Below are 8,917 nucleotides of genomic sequence, written 5' to 3' on the forward strand. Positions count from 1 at the left end.
TCCTCCTTGGCAACCATGCGTGTTTCCTCTGCGTCTGTGAGTCTGTTTCCGTTTCTGTAAGTCAGTTCGTTTGTACCATAGTTTAATTCCATGTATAAGTGATACCATATATTTGTCTTTCTCTTTCTGATTTGCTTCATTTAATTAATTATCTCTAGGTCCGTCCACATTGCTGCAAATGCCATTATTTCAGTATTTTTTATGACTGAATAATATTATACATATGGATATATTATGTAATAGTATACATATGGATATATATATAATGTTAGGCTTCCCTAATGGCTCAGACAGTAGAGAATCTGCTTTTGATGCTGGAGACCTGGGGTCAATCCCTGAGTCGGAAGATCCCCTGAAGAAGGACTGGCTACCCACTCCAGAATTCTTGCCTGGAGAATCCCATAGACAGAGGAGCCTGGAGGGCCATGTTCCATAGGGTCCAAACAGTCAGACACGACTGAAGTAACAGTATATATATGTATATATATATATATATAGTATCTTCCTTATCCATTCATCTGTTGATAGATATTTAGGTTGCTTCCACGTCTTGGCTATTGTAAATAGGGGTGCATGTGTCTTTTTGAAATAGAGTTTTGTCCAGATATACACCCAGGAATGGAATTGCTGGATCATACAGCAACTCTGTTTTTAGGTTTTTAAGGAAAATTCATACTATTTTTGATAGCAGTTGCACCAACTTACAATCCCACCAACAGTTTAGGAGGGCTCTCTTTTAGAGGAGGTTTTTAAAATTAGATGTGGGCAGTAGCAGCGGCGCCGGGTCTGGAGTGGAGGTGCTCCAGCGGTGTTGTTTTGAGCGGCGGCAGTTCTCGCTACAGCGCCAGGGCAAGTCCGGTTCGTGTTCGTCCGCGGAGATCTCTCATCTCGCTCGGCTGCGGGAAATCGGGATGAAGCGACTGAGTCCGCGATGAAGAGAGAAAAGCACCAGTTCTGTAAACTCTTTATTGGTGGCTTGAGCTTTGAAACTACAGAAGAAAGTTTGAGGAACTACTACGAGCAATGGGGAAAACTTACAGATTGTGTGGTAATGAGGGATCCTGCAAGCAAAAATCAAGAGGATTTGGTTTTGTGACTTTTTCTTCCATGGCTGAAGTGGATTCAGCCATGGCCGCAAGAAGTCATTCAGTTGACGGGAGAGTGGTTGAGCTAAAACGTGCTGTTGCAAGACAGGAATCTGGAAAGCCAGGGGCTCATGTAAGTGTGAAGAAGCTGTTTGTTGGTGGAATTAAGGAAGATACTGAGGAACATCATCTTAGAGATTACTTTGAGGAATATGGAAAAATTGATACCATTGAGATAATTACTGACAGGCAGTCTGGAAAGAAAAGAGGCTTACTTTTGATGACCATGATCCTGTGGATAAGATTGTGTTGCAAAAATACTATCAATGGTTATAATGCAGAAAAGAAAGGCTTTGTCTAGACAAGAAATGCAGGAAGTCCAAAGTTCTAGAAGTGGAAGAGGAGGCAACTTTGGTTTTGGAGATTCTCGTGGTGGTGGTGGAAATTTTGGACCAGGACCAGGAAGTAACTTTAGAGGGGGATCTGATGGATATGGAAGTGGCTGTGGATTTGGGGATGGCTATAATTGGTATGGAGGGGGACCTGGAGGTGGCAATTTTGGAGGCGGCCCTGGTTATGGAGGAGGATAAGGTGGTGGAGGACTTGGATATGGCAACCAGGCTGGGGGCTACAGAGGTGGTTGTGACAACTATGGAGGAGGAAATTACGGGAGTGGAAATTACAATGATTTTGCAAATTATAACCAACAACCTTCTAACTATGGTCCAATGAAGAGTGGAAATTTTGGTGGTAGCAGGAACATTGGGAGACCATATGGTGGAGGAAGCCATGGTCCAGGAGGCAGTGGAGGAAGTGGGGGTTACGGAGGGAGAAGCAGATACTGAGCTGCTTCCTATTTGCCATGGGCTTCACTGTATAAATAGGAGAGGATGAGAGCCCAGAGGTAACAGAACAGCTTCAGGTTATCGAAATAACAATGTTAAGGAAAATCTTATCTCAGTCATGCATAAATATGCAGTGATATGGCAGAAGACACCAGAGCAGATGCAGAGAGCCATTTTGTGAATGGATTGGCTTATTTAATAACATTACCTTACTGTGGAGGAAGGATTGTAAAAAAAAAAAAAATGCCTTTGAGACAGTGTCTTAGCTGTTTAATTGTTGTTTCTTTCTAGTGGTCTTTGTATGAGTGTAGAAGCATTCCTTCTTTGATAATGTTAAATTTGTAAGTTTCAGGTGACATGTGAAACCTTTTTTAAGATTTTTCTCAAAGTTTTGAAAAGCTATTAGCCAGGATCATGGTGTAATAAAACATAACGTTTTTCCTTTAAAAAAATGTAAGTGCATGTGTAAAGAAGCTGTTGTACATTTATGATTTAATAAAATAATTCTAAAGGAAAAATAAGAGATGTGAATCCACGAGTCTATGCCTTCTATTAATAGTTTGGCAACACATGGATTAGTAAATAGTAACTGATAAGATCCTTTCTGATGTTGCTGCAACAAATCTTTTATGTCTTTTCCAATAAATAAAACCTCCAGATTATAATCCATGATCTTTAAGGATTTCATCTTCCAAGAGCTCACAGTGAAAGGGGCTAGCTACTAATTTTTCATTTTCCTTATGTGTTTTAATAAGGCCCTGACAATAATGTAATATATCCCCTTGGACTGAGGTTGGTCCATATATTCCCTCATCTAATCACAGGCCATCCTGTTAATTCTTTCAAAAGGACATGGCTCGTGCTCACCAAAAGGCATAGGTCTAAGGCCAAGAGGCTCTAGGAGAAGAGCTTTTGGCCGTGAAAGAACTGTTTCTGAAAGTTTTGCCAGTTGCAACTTGATGGTGCCGCTAGTCCTTTCTACCGATGCTGAAGATGTGCACAGTGAAAAGGCCACGTAATTGGAAATGTCACATTAGATTTAATTATTTGTGCAGTAAAATGTGTTTCCCAATCACTGTGTAATTCAGAAGGACTTCCCCAGACAGGAATTATTATCTTTCCTATGACAGCATATTAAAAAGCAGAGACATTACTTTGCCAACAAAGGTCTGTCTAGTCAAGGCTGTGGTTTTTCCAGTAATCATGTATGGATGTGAGAGCTGGACTATAAAGAAAACTGAGCACTGAAGAACTGATGCTTTTGAACTGTGGTGCTGGAGAAGACTCTTGAGAGTCCCTCGGACTGCAAGGTGATCCAACTAGTCCATCCTAAAGGAGATCAGTCCTGAGTGTTCATTGGAAGGACTGATGTTGAAGCTGAAACTCCAGTACTTTGGCCACCTGATGGGAAGAGCTGACTCATTTGAAAAGACCCTGATGCTGGGAAAGACTGAAGATGGGAGGAGAAGGAGATGACAGAGGATGAGATTGTTGGATAGCATCACCGACTCAATGGACATGAGTTTGGGTAAACTCCTCCAAGAGTTGGTGATGGACAGGGAGGCCTGGCGTGCTGCAGTCCATGGGGTCGCAGAGTCAGACACAACTGAGCGACTAAACTGAACTGAATTGAATAGCAATTTACCTACTGTTAAAGCCATTGCTCTCTTGCATGGAAAAGTGTCAAGCCAGTGTGAAAACATGAAGATCATTATGAACATATATTTATTTCTTTGAGATGGTGGCAGCTGGACAAAATCCAACTGCCATACGTCAAAGGGTCCCTTAGGAAGGGGAAAGTGGGCCTGTGACCCACAGAGTGACTTTCCTGGATTATACATAGGATGTACATTACAGCAAGCGTATACACTATGAACCAGTTGTGGGGAAAAAGCTCCTAAACATTCTTTTCCCCACAGAATCATTTTCTTAGGCACCCAGTGAGTAAAAGAATGTATATATTGGAGCCATGGCAATTGGGCTCCAGCAGGCACAACAGGTTTCCTCTCAGGTCCAAACCATATTTGTGTGACAGGGTTAAAAATTTCTCCTTTTTTATTACCACATCTGTTCTTCAGTGGCAGTTTCTTGAGCTTGCAGAAGGAAATCCTTCACTGAGTGAGCAGGGTTGACAGAGAGCGGTGGACATTCTCAACGCTGGACAGAACGATTATTTAGAGCTGCTTGCTGTTGGTGGCCGTACCAGCAAGCTGATTTCCTTTAGTTTCCATAGCCTTCGATTTCAAATGTCCTGGGGCTTTAATAGGTGGTAACTCTTTTGGTAATTGTATAGCATTTAATAACTTTGCAAGCCGTTTCCCATTATCATTGATTTATGGCTCTGTTGGGGCTTCCTTGCTGCGTAGGCTTTTCTCTAGTGGAGAGTGGGGGCTACTCTCTAGCAGCAGTGCAAGGGCTTCTCGTTGTGGTGGCTTTTCTTGTTGCCGAGCACGGGCTCTAGGGCGTGCAGGCTTCATGGCTGTGGCACGTGGGCTCAGCAGATGCGGCTCTCAGGCTCACAGTTGTGGTGCACAGGCTTAGCTGCCCCACGCCAAGTGGGATCTTCCCAGGTCAGGGATTAAACAACGTCCCCTGCACTGGTGGGCAGACTCTTTACCACTGAGCCACCAAGGTAGCCCTCGTTTACCATTTTTTTTTTTTGGTAGGTTGTCCCGAAGAGGTAAAAAAACCTCATTGTTGCCATAATATCCCAAAGTCACGGGCCACTCCAAATGTATAAGAATTATCAGTATAAATAGTTGCTATCTGGTCTTTAGCTAGTTGACAAGCTTGAATTAAAGCAGTTCCGGTAAACAAGAGTTTTCAATTATGTGCACGTTGGACGTTACTATATTTACAGCTTGGTGATATTCTCGTGGTGCTGGAGAACACTCCTGAGAGTCCCTTGGCCTGCAAGGAGATCCAACCAGTCCATTCTGAAGGAGATCAGCCCTGGGATTTCTTTGGAAGGAATGATGCTGAAGCTGAAACTCCAGTACTTTGGCCACCTCATGCGAAGAGTTGACTCATTGAAAAAGACTCTGATGCTGGGAGGGATTGGGGGCAGGAGGAGAAGGGGACGACAGAGGATGAGATGGCTGGATGGCATCACTGACTCGATGGACGTGAGTCTGAGTGAACTCCGGGAGTTGGTGATGGACAGGGAGGCCTGGTGTGCTGGGATTCATGGGGTCGCAAAGAGTCGGACACGATTGAGCGACTGAACTGAACTGAATATTCTTGTTCATCTTTTAAGCAGGACCCATCAGTAAACCAAATCAGACCAGCATTGTCAATGGGAGTTTCTTGTAAGTCATTCCTAGCAAGAAGATAATCCATCAATAGAACATAGTCAGTCTTTCTAGATGGTGCTAATGGTAGAGAACCCACCCACCAATGCAGGAGACACAAGAGACTTGGGTTCGATCCCTGGGTCAGGAAGATCTGGTTGAGGACACGGCAACCCACTCCAGTATTCTTGCCTGAAGAATCCCATGGACAGAGGAGCCTGGCGGGCTAGAGTCCATAGAATCGCAAAGAGTCAGACACAACTGAGTGACTTAGCACACAGCAAACAGAATGCAGTCATGGTTGTTTAATCAGCAGTCCTTTCTACAGACCAAGTCTAGTGCATGACTTAGCAATGAAACAACAGGTAGAGAGAAAAGATAAATGCTTCCAGTCTGTGTGTTTGTTTAGTCACTAAATCATGTCTGATTCTTTTGCTACCCCATGGGCTGTAGACCACCAGTCTCCTCTGTCCATGGGATTTTCCAGGCAAGAATACTGGAGTGGGTTGCCATTTCCTTCTCCAGTGAATCTTCCCAACCCAGGGATCGAACCTGTGTCTCCTGCATTTCAGGCAGATTCTTTACCACTAAGCTACCTGGGAAACCCTCAAATCTGTTTACAAATGTGCAATTTACCAAATTGCTGTAAGTCATAATTAGCTTAAAGCAAAAGATCCCCTTATCTGGAAGATTAAAATTTAGTAATATTTCAGACAAAAAGTCACACAAATTTTATTTATATTTCATATTTATCAGTTCATTTAATCCAAGGTAATTAATTTTTGTTCTACTTGAGTCCAGTTTCTCCATTACTGTTTTGACTTTACCTGATAACTGAGGAGCACAGTCACAGCGATAATTTTAAGAAGTTCGTGAGGTTTTTGTTAAGATTAGTATGATTTGCCCAATAAAGTGGGTGCCTTGATCACTGGAGATTGTGGAAAGCATAACCCTGAGTGGAAAACACAATTTCTATCAGCTTATTTGTCTCTGTGAGGGCATTAGCCTTGCAGCAAAGGAAGGCTTTAACCCCCCAAATGAAAAGCAGTGTTTGCCAGGGAGTCAGGAGGAGCCAAGCAGGCATCTTGGGTTTCCTGAAGCCCCAGCTGCTCAACTCACAGCTATCGTTACTGTTGGGGGCCAGAGTGAGGTACTCCGCCCGTGACAAAGGTCATGAGGAAGGAGGCTCGACATACGCAAAGGCGGGATCGAGCCTCAGGAGTCCCCCTGGAACTCCTCGAGCATCTACCCCCATAACCAGAGCCTGCCTACTTTACTACTTTGTGCTCACCTACACCTCTGACTTTACGGGGGGCTGTCCCCCACCACCTCTTTTGGAGAAGGAGTTAACTTAGAGCTCCAGTTTATAATAATTCCTGGGCGTGATAAGAGTGTTTTAACCTACAAACTCCTCTGAAGGTTCTCTAGCCTGCCTGACAGGCTCGTCCGGCCACATGTGATTGCTCACAGCCTCCCAACCGTGAGAGGCACAAGATGCTTTAAACCCTCTAAAAACGGGTTCTTTAGAGAAGTTAGAAAACTATTAGTATAAGTATAACGGGCTGATTAGAAATTGTATTGGTGAAGGGTTTTTCATTTGTTGAGCCAATGTTTGTTGCTAAGTCTCCACATCCCCTGCCCTTACACACATTAATGAATATATAGAAGAAATAAGTATTAACCTTTGATATTAATCACGTTAGACCTTAGGCTAAGTAAATTCTTTCCTTAGCTAAAACCCACTACACCCTCACCCTGTAGGAATGTAACTTTACTTGGGTGGCGTCTGTTTTGAGAATAATCAGCCCTGGAGAAATAAGTGTCCTGATTGACTGACCGCTGTCACAAGGAGAGGGTCGTAAATTGTCAGCAGGCCCCCCTGGCCAGAAGATGATGTAACACCCCTAAGGCCTCTGTATACATTTGTGTGAAGCACCTGACTTTAATAAAAGTCAGGACTGCTGTCCCCACGTGACTTTTGTATAACATCTCAGTGTATAAAAACAGACTCTGGAAAATAAAGAATTGGGATCAGTTTCTCGAAATACTGGTCTCCCCATGTCGCTCTCTCTCTCACTCTGGTTGAGTCTCCATCTGGAGCGCGGAACCCACCATGCTTACTAATTATGCCTGGGCTTCTAAGATCCGACCGGGGAGGCCTCAGTGTCTCCTCTCCTTCGGGAGAACGGAAGGACGCCTGCGGCCTACGTAAGTGGTGCAAACTTCTTGTCTTGAAGTTTTATTGGTCTCCCGCGTAAACCAAGCTACTCAGCCTCTTTTCTCCACTGAATTTTCCTACTGAGCTATCCTTATTCTATTACTCTTTATATCTTTAATTAATACCTAATTGAAGCTATCGTATCCTGATCCTCGCCTATGCCGTCTCTCCTTCGAATACCCTGGATCAGCCGGGGCTGGTCCCCGGCACGTTACCATCTAATTTTTCTGATTTAGGAGCAGACTGTCCTAAGGACCTCAGGATGGCAGAAGTTTGACAATGAGGGGTTAATGTTCTGTAGAAGCAGGATGGACTTTATCTACATGTGCCATCATCTCTATGGTCAGTCGTCATTGCCTTGGCATGAAAGTCAGCGAGGGCATTTCCCAAATACTCGGGTTCAGTTCTTTAATGGGAGCCTCAATTTTGATGACAGATAGCATTTTATGTCAGAACATCTATGATTTCCAGGAATTTCATGTAATTTCTAAAATACATATAATACATATACTTACATAGACATAACATAAAGAAGGCTTAATGGTACGTCTTATTTGACAGTGCTTCCTACATAATTTAATCTACCAAATAAGCTTAGTTAGGTTAATATTTTTCTGAGATGACTCAGGGGCCCTATGAAGCACCTCAAAGTTAGCTGGAGGTCAAAAGAACTTTAATGAGAATTTGATATTCTAGACGTTTGTCAAAAATATCAGAAAGCTTCAAAACACTTGGTCAAATAGGATCATAGGCTACTGTGAAACAATACTTATTTACTTAACCAAAGTGACAAAAGATTTCAAAAGCAAGTACAGATCATATAAAGGCAAGGAAATTCACACCATCTGTTATCAAGAGTGGCACTGCAAGAGAATTTTGTTCTCTCAGCAGAGAGAAAACCAAATGCAGTCTTGCTTCAGCTTACCTTTAATAACACGTTTTATTTACCTAATTAAATGCAATCTAATTTTAATCAATTATGACCACAAACAAAATTCTCAAGTTTTCTTTTCTATAACCTTATATCACTGCTTGTATTCATTATTTATTTGTCCTTTTTTTCCACCCAGAAACAACTCATTCTATGACAAAATTATACTCCTTTTTTTTCTCCTAAACAAAGATATTTCATTTTTTATATTTTCTGTCAACATTAGATAGACTACTTTTTTATAACTGAAATGCTTACTTTATTATTTTAGTATCTTTACTTACATAGATTATAATTTTTAAACCTTAAAAAACTTTAGTGAAAATCAGGAAGCAAGTAATTGACTCTGTCATACCAGTATTTCCTGATTAGCAAACCTAAGAATATACTCCATAACCTTTAAAAACATACCTTTTCCTCATAGCATAATTTCTCTTTTATGTGGTGTGAGACGTGTCTAATAAACCTGAATATCTTTAGTTTTTTTCTCTTGTAAGACAACAAAGTAGGTAAATGTAGACATGTTTACCAATGAAGGTTTTGGTACT

General features: G+C 42.1%; 1 non-coding gene and 1 pseudogene across 1 annotated transcript; one reads left to right on the forward strand and one right to left on the reverse strand.

Annotated features, from left to right (window-relative positions):
* Nucleotides 1–860: 860 nt before the first annotated feature.
* LOC139178271 (heterogeneous nuclear ribonucleoproteins A2/B1 pseudogene) lies at nucleotides 861–2,077 on the forward strand (annotated as a pseudogene).
* Nucleotides 2,078–5,751: 3,674 nt separating this feature from the next.
* TRNAF-GAA (transfer RNA phenylalanine (anticodon GAA)) lies at nucleotides 5,752–5,822 on the reverse strand. The gene has a single exon. It is a non-coding gene; the product is annotated as a tRNA-Phe (tRNA).
* Between the last annotated feature and the right edge of the window lie 3,095 nt (nucleotides 5,823–8,917).

Source organism: Bos indicus, chromosome 21 (genome assembly GCF_029378745.1).
Source record: "Bos indicus isolate NIAB-ARS_2022 breed Sahiwal x Tharparkar chromosome 21, NIAB-ARS_B.indTharparkar_mat_pri_1.0, whole genome shotgun sequence".
NCBI lineage: Eukaryota > Metazoa > Chordata > Mammalia > Artiodactyla > Bovidae > Bos > Bos indicus.